The 17,600-nt window shown below is 50.3% G+C and overlaps 1 protein-coding gene across 11 annotated transcripts in view; it reads left to right on the top strand.

The window, feature by feature from the left end:
• The window catches only part of LOC121589891 (innexin shaking-B), a 62,968-nt gene that overhangs the window by 4,038 nt on the left and 41,330 nt on the right, over positions 1-17,600 (top strand). For 2 of the 11 annotated variants that reach the window (XM_041909123.1, XM_041909128.1), the window contains exon 1: positions 3,043-3,467. The exons of the other annotated variants lie outside the window; for them this stretch is intronic. The gene's annotated coding sequence lies outside the window, so the exon portion shown is untranslated. Of the gene's footprint in view, positions 1-3,042; positions 3,468-17,600 lie in introns of those variants that run through there. 11 annotated transcript variants of the gene reach the window in all.

Here is a 17,600-nt window from a genome sequence, read left to right as displayed (position 1 = left end):
ATTCTCGACATTTTGTTTGTATTTGTGTGTGTTGCCGCTTCCATCCCACGGCCCAGCGCAGAACGCGTGTCAGGTTACGTTATCGTGGCGCGGCTTTTTTGTTGCTCCGTTCCCCCCATTCGCTCCCACACACACACACACACACACACACACACACACACACACACACACACACACACACCACACACACACACACACACACACACACACACACACACACACACACACACACACACACACACACACACACCACACACACACACACACACACACACACACACACACACGTGGAGTTCATAAGGTTTATCGTTTTGTTTAGTTTTTAGTTATGAATCTGGGGGGTAGGGGGAGCGCTGTGTGTTGGAAACGACAGCAACATATTGTAATCATGCTTTACATGTGGTGCAGTAAGGTCATAAACTAAGAGACGGCGAGGGGGTGTGTGTGTGCCTGTGCATGGGGAAGGATATGCTCTGCAGCATTATAAATCGTTTGGGTGGAGGGGGGTCGCTGGTGTACGCTGGTCAAACAAGTCGCCTTGTGTGTGTGTGTGTGTGGGGGGGTCGTCTGGGTGTTTGAACGATGAAGACGTGTTTGGCCGTCCAAGCGACGCAGATACGAGGTGCCAAGACACCTACCAAGGGTCCAAGCCAAGTTTTCTACCCGAACAGACAGACAGAGTGATATATTCTAGCACAACGATTTAGTGGGACGGCGTCGGGGGGGGGGGGGGGGGAAACACCTCTGACTAAAAAAAGAAAGGGGAAAAAAGCAAGCGAGACAGCCTTTCGGTATGTAAAACTGTTGGCAACGCATCAAAACCCCGACTCTCGATCCTCTCGAACGGGTAAACTCGACCTGTGTGTACTGCCGCCGTGTGCGAAGCGCCCCACAACCACATCACACAGCAGCAGGCTGTGACAGAGCCGTCCATCGACTGAGGCAAGCATCGACAGTCGCAGCACACAGTTCGCAGAGTTTCGAAGCTGCCGCGTCCTGAAAAGCGCCTCGTCAATCGCCCTCGAGATTCCGGTTGCCGAAAGTACCTGCGAAACAAGTAATAAAGCTAACGGGGAATGGATGGAAATCCTCAGACAATCACAAGGATTTACGCGATTGATCGTCGTGCGTGTGTGTGTGTGTGTGTGTGTGTGTGTGTGTGGAGGGGCAGGGGTGAACCCTCAAGAAACCATGTGACATGAGAATACATTGTTGGAGTTTGCAGACTCGGGGGTACTCTCTGGTGCCATCTCGCTTCATTTGCAGCGTGATGCGCTTCTTCGGCCAAAAAAAAGGACTGTGCTCGTGTTCGGCTTTCTTCCTACATGTGTTTGTGGTTGAAAATATCTCTCTGAGTGTGTAAATGTGTGTGTGTGCACATCGTGCAGGCAGTGCTGCCAGCTAGAATCAGAAGCTTCTGCACAGCTTCAGAACCGAAGTTTTGGACTCTATCTCACTTGCGTGTGCTCTCTCTCTCTCTCTCTCTCTCTCTCTCTCTCTCTCTCTCTTTTTCTTGGTCGGTCGGTCTTGTCTTCTTCATGCAGAAGTTTCGTGCTGGTGTGTTGTTTTTTAGTATCGCGCATAATTCCGTGTATTTATATACGAGTGCTTGTATGTGTCTATGCCTGTTAGTGTGTGTGTGTGTTTGTAATGTAGTGTCGCAACGCAGTGTGTCTACACTGGTGTGTGCATGCTTGATGCTGAATGAAAGGACTGCAAACTGGGAACGTAATATCCAAAAAAATGAAAGGAGATACTAATTCCGTTCATCCTAGTGTTGGTGGAGGAAGTGGTAGTGAGGGTTATGTGGCGAGGAGGGCAGTTTTTATTATTATTAAGAGCGTCTTCTTTGTCTTCTGGCCAAAAGCCGTCGCGCTATGGATGGCTATCGCATAAAAACGGGCGGAAAATGAGTCTTGAGGTCCTCCTGGAAGTAGTTCGGATTATTTTAATTATCTCCTCGCTGCACACATACAAACCTCCGCGTGTGTGTGTGTGCTGGACAGTTTTCTCTTTCCTGTCCCACTCTTGGTGTATTGTGCTCGCTCTCTTTCTTTCTCTGTCTCTCTCTCTCTTTCTTACGTATAGTCGCGTATAGTCTTTCTTGTTCCGTGCCTCGTACCACGCACTCCGGCCACTACACACTGCTTAGCTTCTTGATCTAGTGTGCTGCGCCTCCGCGGTGTGTTACTCTCGTGTGACACCGAGCAGCTCGTGTGCCGTTTTCTCCTTCCGTCGCGTGGAAAGTACAGCCAAGCGAGCGAAGATCCATCCCGCTTGGGTCCGTCTTGATATTTTATTCATGCATTTATATTTAATTTGAGATTCGGAGTACGAGCTACGGAGGTATTTCAGGGCAATCGACCAGAGGGATTATCATCTTCTTTTGTGTGGGAGAATTTTCCGCATGCGAGAAACGTGACGTGCTGGTACCTTTTTGACCTGCCGCATCAATATGCTGAATATTGGTCTCAGGTTTGCTTTTTGGTTCAACGCGAAATCGAAACAGAGACAGCGATTGGCGTGAGGTGCAGTGGCCGGGACCGGGAATGGGGCAGTGTGCTGGAATGAAGCGAGTCGGCAAATGTGTGCGAACGTGAGCGAAACAGCTGAGCGAAGCAGATTACGGAGTGGAAAACCTTTCCCGGTTGGAAAATCAAACACCGAACGAGAAAGCACTAAAATCACGGTGAGATGGAAAAAGGGAGAAAGCAAGAGTGAGAGAGAGAGAGAGAGAGCGCGCGCGCGCTCGCACACACAGGAGTGAGAGAGCGGAATTTGGCAATCCAGTGATGGAATTTCATCAGATGACGTGGCTCGAACGGGAGCGAGAAAGCATGCTGCGATGAATGAAATGATAAAACATTTTCCGGGAAAATATTGCAGTGGAAGGGGATGGAAGTGCTCCACCACTTCCTTTTCCTTTATTTCCTTCCCCCACAAACAAAAAAAAACACGCTGGAATGGTTCCTTCTCGCTCGCGCACCCGACGTTGCGTTGTGGTGCGTTCGGAATTCAGCAGTAGCGCTTCCGGTCGCTTTCGCTTCCTTCGCTCGTCCGCTTCTCCGCGCTCCTTCCGTTCGGGCTGATGGGACGGAAAGTAAAGGGGGTCAGTGGTGCCAATCCGAAGCAGCAGCTCCAGCAGCAGCACAGAACGTGGAAAATCGGGCAACGGATCGGGCAACGGACGAACTGGCAAGTTCTGGGCAAAAGCTTTCACGATGCTCATCGCGCAGAAGAACGGGGGGGAGGGCGATGTTCGTCGTCGTGCCATCGTGCCATCTTTGTCTGCGTTCAGCCGAAAGCAGTGCGTTTGTATGTGTGTATGTGTGTGTGTGTGGAGGGCCGAATTCGGCAAGCAGTGCAGTGCCGTCCGTGTGCCGTCCTGGTGGGCCCGAAGAAGTTTGTTAGTGTGGCGAGCAGTGTTACGGCGAGCAGAGGCCGCGCGAAACTTTCTGTGCGATGCGGTACATGGAGATTGTTTTTTTTTTTTTTTTTAAATATCTGTCTACTAGTGCCGTTATGTGTGTCGGTTTTTTTTTCTCGCGCTGGTGCTGGTGATGTGTTGTTACCGATTATTTTCCGATGCGGTTTTACGTTCTTCTTTAAGCCCGAAATTACCACCAAAAGAACGTGTCCCTCTTACCATCCCGAAACAGCCCTGTGACTCATTTGTGGTCGTTCTGGTGGAACGCAGAGGAGCGTAAGGGAAAGGAAGAAAGAGGTGGCAACAACATACGCGCACACACGTGTTGTGTTGGGCCGAAGCGTGAGCAAAGAATTTGGCGCTCCTGGTGCGGAATCGTTGCGTGCGTGCGTGCGTGCGTGCGTGCTTGCGTACGTGCAAAAGTGTGCGTCCCGGAGTGTGCGTGTGTGGAGACGAGGAACTGGGGGAACGTGCTTCGGGACATCCTCGGCCCCGTCCATGCCACGGCAACGGATCCTGCCGGAGTGCGCTCTTGCCAGCCTTCTTGGATGTCCTTTTTCGTGTGTGTGTGTGTGTGTGGTGGTGTTTTGTAGTGCGTGTGACCTTTTTTTTTGTTTTTTTGAATCTTCGTGCAGTGGTGTGCCAGCTTTGAAACTATCGAACTCCACGGAAAGACTGTAAAAACACTCACAAATGGAATCACTCAATGGAAAAACAAGGATAATGAACGGTTAAACACCGCTCTTCAGTGAACTGAAAGGACTGAAAAGCTGTTCTCCCTCTTCGTATTCGCTTTTTTGTTTAAAGAGCAACGGAATCGGAGTGTGTGTTCTGCAAAACTGAGAAAATCCCTGCAGTGATACCCACACACACACAAACGCACACACATACGCATACGGCATACGGGTTGTTTGGTGGAGTGAGTGCGCTCTGTTTTCCGTGTCCGTGAAGAAACGGGTTTTGCAGCCAGCCAGCCAGCCAGCCAGCCAGCCAGCGAGAAAGCGAGTCGAAAATTAGAAGTTCGTGGCCCTGTTCCGTTACGGCGGGCGGGCGCCTGCTCTGGTCCGGCGCTGAAAGCCACGGGGTCGATCGCGAAAATGTGGGTGAAATGGCAAATGTAGGTGAAACACAAAGCACAAGAACCGATGTTCAAAGCGTGTGTGTGTGTATATGTTTTTTTTACGTTTTATTGGGAGAGGTACAGGGTGTGTGTGTGGGTGGAAGAAAACAGTTCAGAATGCACACACGTACCGCGGCCGTTATGCGGTCGAAGGCCAATGGTGCTTGTGTGTTTTTTTTGTTTCGTTCGAGTGTCGAACTTGGTGGTGGTGCACTGTGTGTGAGTGGATTTGATGGTCGTGAAGCAAAAAAAAAACGCTGATACGGTGGAGGGACTCCCCTGGTGGTGGAGCGTGGAGAGTGGTGACCACCACTGCTCAATGATGGAGAAGTTATAGCCTCCCCCCAGAGAGTGGTGGCCTGATGGAAGGATATGGATTTCGATCGCGACAGCTCAGTACCGGCCATAATCAATTCCCCAATCGCTCGGGAATGCCCCGCTTCAAGAAGTTTGTGTGTGTATGTCTTCCTCTAGAGCACCACCACTGCTCTGCATCGAATCCAAGAGCAAAAGAGTGCGATAGAGCGACGCAAGAGACGATAAAAAGAAGCTACAAAGGAGTGAGCGGGGTGAGGGGGGCATAAAAAGGAGGAAAAACAAACGTAATCGTGACGGTTTTTTTCCCTTCGTTTGGTGTGACGTGACCGCTCGCGCCCGTTTCACGACCAACATCAAAACCGAAATGAGATGATGATTGGGTAGCCGGGAAGCGGCCGCTTTGCTCCGCTCAAATCGGAAAGATCGGAAAGCGCAGCGGAAAACCCTCCCTCCAATCCCGGCCCCGGACGTTTCGCCGCAGCTCGCAGACTCGGAGGAAATAATATTATGCTATAATATGCCTTTTTCCACTGTATGGAGAGCAGCACATTTATGTTCGTTTCGGCAAAGCTGCTGCTGCTGCTGCTGGTGCTGCTGGTGCTCCCGTTTTCTTTCAGCCTTTTGGGAGATGATTGGGTGACAGTGCAGCAACGGAAATCGCACAGCAATATACCAAAAAAAAAAGCGAAGCAAACGCCCCCCGCACGCTCGTCTTCTGCTGCACCATAAAAAGTTAAAGAATCCGGGCGTGTGACGTTGTGTTTGTGTGTGGCTGGCGGGGGTAGACGCGCTGACGACGCGGAAGACGATGGCCACGATTTTGGCTGTTTCCAATTTCGTCTTCCTCTGTGTGTGTGTTCTACCGGTGGTTGCGGTAGCGCAAAATGAAATCTTTCATATTTGATTCAAGTCGTGTGCGGCTGCATCATAAAACTGACTGAGCTTTTTCGCGTATTTTTTTTTTTTGTTATCGTCCCTCCCCGGAGCTCTTCCTCCGCCACAGCCATCACAGTTCGGCAGTGCGAGAACAAGAGGAGGCAATGCATAAATGATTGATATGCAAAGTACGGCAAACGGTAGAAATCGTAACTTCAACACTTACGGGAAGCGGGGTGTTGTGCAGAAATGAAAAATGATCTCACGACTCGCACAGTGGCTCATAAAAAAAATGGGATTGGTTTATCAATGTCTTAGGCCTTGCGATGTTTAGTAGTATCTTTTGTTTAAATTATCTTTAAAGCAATTTATTAAATGGATCTAGTTTGTTCTTTAAACTGCAGCCACAAGAGTCCTCTACGTCACAGCACAGTGTAGTAAACAACGAGCGAAAGCGGACGGTTGTGCGCAAAAACACACGTCACAATCATGTGATTACGATGACGACGATAATGCTCCAGCAAGAAAGTGCTTTGCTTTGCTTTTCTTTCTACGCGTATGTATGTGTCTATCACCATGCACCTGGCATTGCTGCGGCAAGAGGACATCAGTATTAGTGATGATGATGCCAGTGTATACGTCTTTTCTTCTCTTTCTTCTTTCTGTCCCAAATTCTGAGCACAAACCTCATGTATCCTTTGTGTCGGACAGCGTCCACTGACACGGACACTGGGCAAAGAAAAAAAAGGGAACCTAAATCCCCTCGTAATGTCCCCAAAGCAAATCCTTTCAATGCATGACATTTCATGCGTTGTGAAAGGTCTTGGTGCGATCCTGCGCTGCTCTCCTTTTCATCATCCCCTCGTAGGCGAAGGTTCATTATCGAGCTTACAGTTGTGCCTTGGGAGAAAAGAACAACAAACGAAAAAGCACTCACTCACACACACAAACAGAAGACGAACCTAATCCTAGGTTATGTGTGTATCCATCTCGGTGGGTCGCACAGCGCCAAACGACACGGCACAATTTGACACCGTTTTGCGTGGTGTGAAATTGACTTCTTACGACCCTCAGTCGTTGCTCCAGAAATGACTTCTGCCAATGTACGAGACGGGGGCGACACGACACGTGTCCCATCGGAATGTTTGGTGATGTCAACCCAGAATTCGGCAGCACTTGCATGCTGTTGTTGTGTCGCATCGGGGCTGCATGCTTTCTTTCGCCATTTTCGCTTTCGGGCGCGACGTTCGTCGTCGTCGTCGGTCGTCATCGTCGTCGTCGTTGTCGTGGCATTAGTGGAGCACCTTCACACAACGGCAATAACATTAAGGGACTGTGGGGATAGGGGAGGGGGGGGGGGTTTGAGTGTGTCTTTAAAGTCCCTGTGTTGGGTTGCTGTCACCCTCGCCTTCTTTTTTAAGGATAGTGGTGGTGACAGTTTGTTGTTATTGCAAAAAGCGGGCCGAATGGGTGATGGAACAATGTTTGGGAAGGAGTTTTGTTTCACGGAATCGAGGAGATGGCCCGATTAGTTTGACACACTCCTTTCCCCCAGGAAGATATTGGGTTGCAGCGAGCATGGCAGGGGTGACATTTTTCAACATCTTTGATGTTCTAGTTGGGTCGTTTCAGGTGGCTGTACTTCTGGACATTTACTGTGGGCCTGCCACACTTTTGACCGCTCTAGCCGTGATTCATTCTCTGAAAGCTTGTTGCAGCTTTGGAAAATCAGTTTCATTTAGTGCTTTACCAAACCATTGCCTATTTTCGGACGTCTCATTACGATCTCGACAGTGATGGGTGAATGATAAGGACGCGGCCGTCAGATTTTGCCATACATCTCTCGCGACAGTCTCGGCAACAGCGCGAGCAAGCCAGCCGAGAGCCTGTCAACGAGCCGAAAGTTGAGACATTTGAAGAAGACGAATGCACAGAGCCGGAGCAATTTTGCAAAAATCAATCAAACCGCGCTGCCTCAAGGGAATCCTGTCTCAAAAGAGGAGGAAGAAGGAGAGAATAGGTGTTGGAAAACAACCCACAGAAAAACGGGTTGCATTCATCAACAATCGAATTCATTTTCCTTTCGTGGATTCCGCGAAAACGAAGCTAAACTCGAGCTATAGCGAGCTTCCCTCGTCAGTGCCAGTTGCACAGGAGAGGCGGAGGGGGGGGGGAGGGAAGGGGAGCTAGAGGGCTGTTAAGCCCGTGGCCAACCTCAATCGGAACAGCTGAAGGACGAGGTCATTCCGCGTTCGTTTCGCGAGCAGAGTGGGTCGAACCTCGAATGCCTTAAATATTATTGCCTTGCACCTTGGCTTGTTTTTTTTTGTGTGGGAATTTGATTTTCCCTTCACTTCAGGCAGGCAGGCAGGCATGCACACCCGCATTCCGGGTGTAATGGGGGGCACGGTCTAGTGCAGGCTGTGCATTGCTGCTTCTTCTTGTATTGTATTTGGTTGCTTTCGACCGTTCGATTGCCATTCGGCATCGCACACACCGCATCGAAAGGACGAAACGTGGCGATTATATAATAACCGTCCGTCCGCCCGTCCGTCCGTCCGTCGGTAAGGTTGATTCTGCCTGCACAGCACCGCTCATCCCGCCCCACAAGCACCCAATGCGCTGTGTTTCTATGCTGTGCGGCTGCGTTTGAAGGGAACCGAGAAAATGAGTGTTCGGTGTGTTCGGAGCTTGGGAAAAGCTAAACTATCGTGTGGAGTCAGAGATTGCCAGTGGTACAAGCGTCACGTTGGTTGGTGGAAAAGGAAAACCTGAAACGGAAATAGAGCTTTTGGGCAAGAGAAAACGAGACATACACAGAGAAAGAGAGAGAGAGAGGGAGGTACTGTTATATCGCGCTAATGTTGCACAAGAAAGAGAGATAGAGAGAGGGAGCGAGAGCTTTGCGTGCTTTGGTGAAGTTGCAGCGTGTTGTGGCGCTGCAGGAAAGCAGCCGAGCCTTCCGAACAGGACACTGTCCTTGTTTGCCACACACACACACACCGAGGCTGGCTGTTGCTCTCTCGCTCATTCGCTCAAATGCCACCGGATGCTATTGCTGCCAATACACTCCTCTGCTGCTGTAGGATCTCGCCGTTACGCCGAGATACGCCGCTGTCCTGTGATAACAAGCCCAAGCAGGAGCGAGATGGAGCGAACTAAATCTCTGTCACTGTCGTGAAATGAGCAACGCTAAGGGAGCGATAGAGAGAGAGAGAGAGAAAGAAAGAGAAGCATGCAATGGAGCTCGGTGAGTGCACAAAGCTGCTGAGAGTGAATGGAGGCAAAATTTGGCACCCTTTGCAGAGCTAGATCTGCAGACTATGCTGCATGTAGAGCATGTGAAGGTATGTGCCATGGGAGCTTGGAGGCGGGGGAGGGGGGGGGGGTGGCAAAGCCGTCGTAGTGTTCTAAATATTGAGCGCCTACACCAACGCCAATGGAACGGTGGCAGGTCGGGAGCGGTTAAGTAACGTTCGCGTGTGTTTGCTGACCCACCGACGGACGGACGGACGGACGGTGGTCTTCGAAATGTCAAACGAATTGCCGTTGTCCTCCGTCAACGGGTATGTTCCCCCGACACAAACTCGACCGCGTAATGTGTTCAAATGACCCATTCAATCCTTCGTCCTCGTGTAATTCCGTCTGAACTCCACAGCACGGCCCTTCGAAACTCTGTTCGCTCTGTACTTCTTTCTTCTTGGTTTTGTTTTCTTCCACTCAAATCGAGATGTTTCACAGTTCTGGAGTCACACTGGCACTTGCACCCACACACTGGTGGTGGTATGTCTAGCGAATATTATTACACTCGCCATCATTCCATGTTCTAATGGCCCGTTGTTCGTATGCAAATCGCCGGCCGTTTGCTGGCTTGGTTGGTAGTGATCGTTCTATGAAACATAATTGTCAGCAAACCGGTGGGAATGTTCACGATGGAGTCCTTAATTCGTCGGGAAAGCCATTTACCCCGCCAGGTGCGCGCATTGAAGTCATCGTCGTCGTCGTCGTCGTCGTCGTTGTCGTCGTCGCCGGCGATGTCCTCCTTCTACAAAGTGCGGTGTGTCCTAAAATCTAAATCAAATCAACCACAACCCGACCCCATAAAACGAGTCCCTTCGATCCTCATCCACATCCCCTCATCCCATCCCCTTGCTTCAAGTTCCTCCGATTGTTCCTCGGATGTGCTCTGTTTCGTCGCCCGCCTGCGTCTTCGCGTATCACGTGCCAGCCAGCGGGACCCGGGACGTACAAACGATCCACCGACCCCCCCCCCCCCCCCACACACACACACAGCACTACACAACCGCTATTATGCGCCAGCAGCAGTGCAGCACCAGCAGCATTCGCACTGCAAAGACAATTTGGGAGGCATTTGGAAAATCGAATTGACCCGCACACAAACAGAACCGGGAAGCAGAGCAAACACAATGGGATCGTTATGGGAGGGCGAAACAATGAAGCGCTGGGCTCGGAACTCCGGTACGTGACAAGAAGTGCGAGGTGTCGGGCGAATCCGTTGATTGATTCGTTTCAACACCCACCCCGAAACGAGGAGGGAGACAGGGCGGCGGGGAGAGGGTTGGAGGGTTTTGAATATTTTGAATTGAAATATTATAGCTCGGTGGTGGAAAACAGCATTTTTTTGTTGTTGAATGATTTGTTTGACTTTTTATTGCGTGAAACCATTGTGGAAGCTTCCAATGGTGCATTGAGTTGGAGTTGGAAAATCGTGAGAATATTTGGAGAATATATGAATACCTGATTTTCCCTTCCTTTGACGGGTAAATGGATACGCTCTTATCCGCATCGCATCGACACTGCACACGGGCTGAAAGGACACGCTGCAAACCGATGCAGGTCCCTTCCCATTGCTTCCCCTTCTCCTCAAAAACGCCTTCCACCGACTTGGTCATCGATAAATAGAAAATTCAAAGCACACAACGCGCAAAGCCAAACCCAACGCCGGACAACGCAAACAAAACGGAGGAAGAAACAAGTGCATGACGGTTACAAAAATAAATATCCCTCCCCCCTCTCACGGACTTGGGCGCGTCCGGTGCCGGCCAAGGAACGGTCCGCGCTGCAGCTGCAACTGCAACTACAGCAGCACCAGCGATGTTGAATTATTCGCAGCAGCAGCAGTTTCGATTTTTCGCTTTGTTTTATTTATGCTTCATGATGCATGAATGTGGGCGAACAGCAGAGGGTGGCACGAGAATGACCTCGACGTGTTTCCTCTCACCCCTCCCCCCTTCCTTGACAGCCACCCTTAAACGCTGTGGGGCTGGAGCTGGTGGACAAAACTCTGCTCGACGCTTCAAATCGAAACACAAAATGCGGCTAAAACACTCCAGCTCGCACCGTGGCCGGCCCATTCCTTTGGCTGGGCAAATGGGTGAGCCCGAGGAAGGTCGTACTGATGGGCCCACTGCTGCTTGGCCCATACCACGATGCGGGGCTGTACAGGGACAACAACCATTCAACGAGCGAAACGAGTTTGCCCGTTTATTTGCATCCATTTTCCGATTTCGTCCGTTTCGATCGCTCACACACAGAGCCAGTGGGGTGCTGTCCACCAAACGATTGCATCCACCTTCCCGATTGCATCTTCTCGCTCTTGGTCTCTCTCGCTTGCTCTCTTGCTTTACATGAAGTGTCCCTAAGTTGCGATATTACGGGTGGAAACGGGTAGGGAAATTTGATTTCGGGCGGTTAAATTTACGAAAAATGTATAAATTCACACAGGGAAATTGGGTCGATTCTGGCATTCCTTCCAAACCACACGCACACACACATGGGGTCGGTTGTGAATGGCATCCAAGTACGGATGTGAGAGATTTATCTCATACGCTCACTCTCACTTTTGCTCGCTTGCTGCTGGCGAAAAAGGGGGCCACAGAAGAGAGGGAGGCGAGACCGAGGTACGGGTGCGTACGAGTGGTGCAGTTTTCCTGCTTTAGGCGCATGTAAATGTGTACGCAAAGCGACAAGAGATGCTTGCAAGAAATCGTTCGATTGTTTCTTCTTTAATTTGCACTTGCATAACGTCCTGTGAGCGACACCGTTGTAGCTGCAGTTGTCGTGTGCTGTTGCGGAGTTTTAATTTTCAGGCGGGTAGGGGGGGGGGGGGGGGCAAAGCGGCAGGACCTATGTCGTGTGCTGTTGCGGAGTTTTAATTTTCAGGTGGGTAGGGGGGGGGGGGCAAAGCGGCAGGACCTATGGCAGGATGTGGCGCACTGTTCGGCAGCGACCGTTACGAAACAATTTCGGAGGCAAAAAAAAGAAACACAACCAACACATACCACGGCCGACACAAACACAGCGAGACGAGCTTTTGCTCGGTTTCGGGCTTCCCGACCGAGGGAGAAAGCTCTCCGGATCCTGCCCAAAAGCTTTCGGGGCTCTTTCTCGTTCTCCGTCTCGCTCATTCTTTCTCACTGCTGTCTGTCGCTTTCTAGCACGCCTGGAACGCTAATCGCTGCGTCTGCTTTCCTCTTCGCAAATACAGGTTTCCTTTTGTTTTCGACTCGGTAAGTTAAAACGGGTTTTCCCGTTCGATGTGTGTGCTATTTATTTCGTACTTACATAAATGTACACACATCAGCCACAATTGTTCGATTCTTGGGATCGTTTTTTGAAGAAAATGGCTCTTCTCAAACTGCTCTTCAAACAGGCTCAAACAAGATTTGCGCTATTATTTGCACTCTGTAGCTCATCCTCTCTCTCTCTCTCTCTCTCTCTTTCTCTCTAAGTCTCTTCTCTCTCTCGCTCTGTTTGCTTTATTCAACCACTTTCCTTTCATCGCTTCAATTTATCGAGGCACATCTTGTACCTCTTATCTATATCTCTTTTTCACACGGGCTGGCTGGCTGGCTGGCTGGCTGGCTGGCCAGGGGCTGCCGTGTTTCGTGCACTTTTGCTCGTGCACACACACTGTACTGTCCCTTCGATCCCGCGTGCCCCGTTGATGAGCAGGAGGAATGTGTATGCTCATATCTTGCTGGCCCCCCCGTATGGTGCGTGAGGCAAACTACTCCATTCCCCTCCATCCCACGGCTCTTCCCATAGCTCTCTTTCTCTCTTTCTCTCTCCTTTCCCCCTCACACACGCATTCATGCCCTACAGGACTACGGCAAAATGTGTGTGTGGCATGCATTTATGTGTGCTTGCTGTTTGGGGTGTTCGATGGCTTCTTCGTTCTCGCTGCTCGCTTAGTTTAATCAGCAGAAGCCTCTTTCTTATGCGTGTCCGTATGTGTGTCTTTCGATGCGTGTGTGTGTATTATTGGGAGTCAGAGGGAAGAGGGAGGGAATTTTCTCTTTTATCCTGCGGAACTCGGCACTTGTCCGTGGACGGCAAAGAAGGATCCACTTTGTTCGTGCTTTCCCTTCCCGTCGTCGTGCTGCCCCGATGTGTCTCCACGATTTGTATGCAAAAATTCCGTTCAATAATGTTTTTGCCTCACACAATCTCCATGCGCCTCTTTGTGTGTTCGCCGGGGTGGTGAGCGAGCGGACGAGGCAGGGTAGAATTATCCACTTCTGTCCTGACACAACCACCACACACACACACGTACGTAAGCAGCACAGCACAAAGATACTGGCAGCTAACAAAGACAAACGTTCCAAAGCCACTTCTTCCACGCTTGTGCTCTTGGCCGGACGCAAGCAGAAGCAGCTCAGTAAGGGTGACTTGAGCGGGCATGAGCGTGTGGAGTAAGCGCAAGACGAAGAAGAAGACGAAGAAGAAGAAGACGATAGCGATAAAATTTTCAAGAAGAAAAATACTAAATAAGCTTAGAGGCGAAGGCAAACAAGAGAAGAAAAAAACACAGCAGCTGCCCCCAAACCGACTGTCCGACTTTTGTGGCGTTCGTTCCCATCTGTCCACTCAAATATGCTGTACGTGTGTATGTGTGGTTGTTGTCGTCGCATAGCCTGGATTTATATTTATGCAACCATCTTACCAACCACCTCGCGCGCCCTTTCTCTCTTTCTTGCCCCTTTAGTGTACATAAATATTGTTTGTTATAAATAAATTCCCTCAAGCGCTTGTGTCTTGCGTCGGTTGCGTCCGGACGGCTTATCACCCCGCCCGCCCGCCCGCTCCGTTGCGATGGCTTAAATGAGGCGACGAAAAAATCCTCCCTCCCCTTATTCAGCCCGCTCCCACACCGTGGCCACTTCCAACAACACATATTTATAAGCACATAAACATATTTCTACGACACGAGAATGTGCCCGTGTGCCCCCGTGTGTGTGTGTGTGTGATAGTCCTCGCTGCACGCCATGTTTTATCTGGCTGCAGCCCCGTAATTGTGGCCCATCGCGCCCCCTTCCCCACTTGCAATCGTCATCGTCGTCGTCGTCATGCCGTCGAGAATTTTGGACTCAGTAGCTTCGATCCTTGGCGTAGGACGCGTCCCTGCGTCCCAAAGCGCCTCGCGGCCCCATGTTGGGTGGTACGATTTTTTCCTCCCTATTCGTGGGGGAGGGGGGGGGGAAGGGGAGTGGGAGGTGGGGTGGTTTGGCCTTTGCATAATCAGCATAACCCGAAGTCCGAAAGGCCGGCGGCAGCTGCAGCGAGTCGCGTTTCACTCAAATGTTAAACATCGATTACAACGATTGAGGTCAGGGGCATATTCCGTGTTTCGTTTCGAGTAGTGGCGTGTAGTTGTTCCATTCGGAGTTGGGGCTCTGTGTGTGTGTGTGTGTGTGTGTGTGTGTGTGTGTGTGGCTCCCGGTTGGTTTTTTCGGCGGTGTCGTCCCTTCCCCAATATCCTTCCCAGAACGGCGGGTTGTTTTATTGTGCTCTTTTTTATTGTCCACTTCTTCCACTCGTGTTTGGTTGTTGGTGCTTTCGTGCTTTCGGTTGGCTTTCAACTTGTATCGGGCAATGTTTTAAGGACACTAGGGGATGGGGGGAGGAGGGTGAAAAGGGGGAATGAAATGTAAGAGGACGAAGAACACAGCACAACGTCATGCAAAAACAAGCAGGGCGAGTGCGCTTTGCAAGGCAAACACTGTCTATTTTGTGCCCGTTGGCTGCGATGCTTCGAAAACTAGGGATGAGAACGAAGGCCCCAGTCCCTGGTCCCCAAGGATGGGTTGGAAGAGGGAGAGGGCAAGTAATTCTATTATGATGAATTTCGTTCTACCCCTTCCCATCCGGGCCAACCCCGACAGTATGCATCTTTCGAAAATTGGACAAGAAAAACTCCAACGCGCGCAAATCTCAGCCCTGGCTCGTATATTCAAATGAGCGGAGAAAAACCTCCCAAAAAAGCAGACCAGCAGAGGCCTCTGTGGAGGCTTATCAGCTCGTTAAAAACGGGTTAGTTACGGTTGGCTTCCAATGGGGGGGAGATGGGGATTGGCCCATTGTATTGATTAACTTGCCACTTGACCAGTGTGATTTATGGAAACATTGGCTTCAAAAAGGAGGTAATTTAGTCCGCTTCCCGGGGTTGGGAAGGCACGGGGAGCACGAGTAGTAATCCTGTCCTAGGCCGGATAAATCCACTCACTGCTCGCATTAGCTTACGCTAGGTTTGCATATAAAAACGCTTCCAAACTACGTACGTTTCCAAGTGGCTGTAGATCCTTCCTTTTGCTTCACAGAACAGGGACGACACAAAAACACCCTCCCCCCGCCCACTCACCCGGGAAATGGGATTATTGTGAACGGCACTGGTGAAACTTAAGAAGCCGGTAAACATTTTCCCAATCAACGATACGCAGCGAGGCCCCCCCAAAGGCGGCAAATGATGTGACACAAACGCTCTGATGATCCTTGATGATGATGCTCGATTTGAATGATGAGCTTTAAAGCCTGCCGCTTTCTCCCCACTGCCAGATTGGGCTGGCTAGATTTTGAAATCTGCAATTTAAATCGCAATCCCAACAACTATGGTGTGTGTTGGTGTGTGTTGGTGTCTGTGTGTGAATATGAAATGGTGTCGCAAGACCCGAAAAAGCGCCACACTACTCATTGTCGTCTACGCCTTTGGAGGAGGGCTACGGCTTTTGGGGCCGTTGTCCTAACCCGCATGCCATATTCTCGCATTCTCATGATTATTATTGTGTTGGCAGTCCGGAAAAGTGCCCCCGAAAAAGAATAAATTTATGAACACTGCAGCAGCAGCAGCAGCAGCAGCACACAGCACCACACACAGCAGGAGGCGAAAAGGTGCAATAATATGAACTTTGGCGTTCCGTTTGTTTCCCCCCGGTTTCCGGTGGGCTTTGTTTGCGTAGTGGAAAGTTATGCCAATCCTACCTCCCCCCCCCCCCACACCCATACATCTTTATTGAGGTGTGTTTGACCAATGGGCACCGACCAATGGGAGAAGTTATTCTTAGCAGAGGCGACTGATCTGTCGGTGTTGTTTTATAATTCGCCGGGAGCCCGTGGTGCGGCTGCTGATCCATATTCATTTCCACTAACCCAAATGCACCTATTAGCAGTTTTTTAAGACTTTAAATCAATCTTGCAGCAAAGCTGCAGTTGGTTGAGAGTTTATTTTTTCCCTTGTCTCTCCCCAGCGGCTGCGGCCAAATCGTAGTTTGTTGAACTGGAGTAAGGACATTTTTGCTCCTTCGGTGAGCCGGGCGCTGTCGTCGTCGTCGTGGTTGTTTGTCGTTGTCATCGTCGTCATGGTTGAACGAGTCTATCAAATCTAGATAGAGCTGTTTGCCATGACAAGCACAAGCTAAAAACAACGCTTTAAACCCCTCGCCCGTGTCCGTCAAAGCCTGAGTTCTAGCAGCAGCAGCAGTAGCAGCACAGCAGAACTGCTGCGGAAGCGTGGAAAATCGTAAAAAGCAGCAAATGATTTACAGCAAATGCGGCAGTTTGTCGTTCGGTCGGCTGGTTTAAATGATATTTATGTAGTCTTCCATACTCACGGGAGGGGAGAGGGAGAGGGAGGGGGCTCAACGGGAGAAAGGCTCGGCTTCCCGGGTCCGGAAATAGCAGCGCCTACCATGGAGGGCTTGAGTTCTTGTCCCCTTTCGCGCTCTCTCTCTCTCTCTCGCTCTCTCTGCACGAAGCCACGGCTGTATAGTTTGCGATGATGTGCACGTTCCATTCATAATCGTCACAAGTAAATGTCACGTTCGACTGTTAGCATTAGCAGTAACTTTTTGTACGTGCGCTGTGGCTGTAAGCATCGCAACTTTATTGAACTATACACAACTCTCCGCCATCTAGGCTTATCGTACCGTACCCGGGGATCCTGTTTTTTTTCTTTCTTGATGTTACCGTCCACTAACTAACGTCCTCGGTGTGAGTGAGAAATGAATGTGAAGTAATCATTTTGACGAGCGTTTTCACAAAAATTGTAGAAAAGAAGCGAAACCACGGACATGTGTGTAAATGTGTCCCTGCCGTAGCTTCGTAGCTTCGTATGTTTACTGGAAGAAATATTCACATGGTGTTACCCTTTCTGATAAGTGCAAATGGGAGTGGGAGATAAAGAGGAAGAAAAAGGGAAGGAGGCATACAAATTGACACACTTTCTTCGCCGCGCTCGCGCTGCTCCTCCAATCCGGCAGAACGGCAGAGCGAAAAGCGGAGCGCCCGGAAATTCATCACATAGAAGCTTCTTTTGTAGTAGGAAATTGAAAATAGTTTCGTTCTACGGGGTACGCAATGGAAGCCACAGCTACTTCTGCTGACAAACCGTCCTAACCTTGGCGTGCTTTCTCGCAGTAAAGTGTGTCATGTTCAGCCCGGCCGGGCCAGGATCTCAACCGGGTAGGATGGATGGTGCGATGGATTAGAAGTAAAAACCTGTCAGCAGCGTCGTTGGTAGTGGAGATAAAGTATGTCGTCCGCTTACCGGGATGAATGTCGCTT

This window comes from Anopheles merus, chromosome 2R (assembly GCF_017562075.2).
Source record: "Anopheles merus strain MAF chromosome 2R, AmerM5.1, whole genome shotgun sequence".
NCBI lineage: Eukaryota > Metazoa > Arthropoda > Insecta > Diptera > Culicidae > Anopheles > Anopheles merus.
The sequence above is the reverse complement of the archived record's forward strand: the minus strand, read 5'-3'. Positions and strand labels throughout refer to the sequence as shown.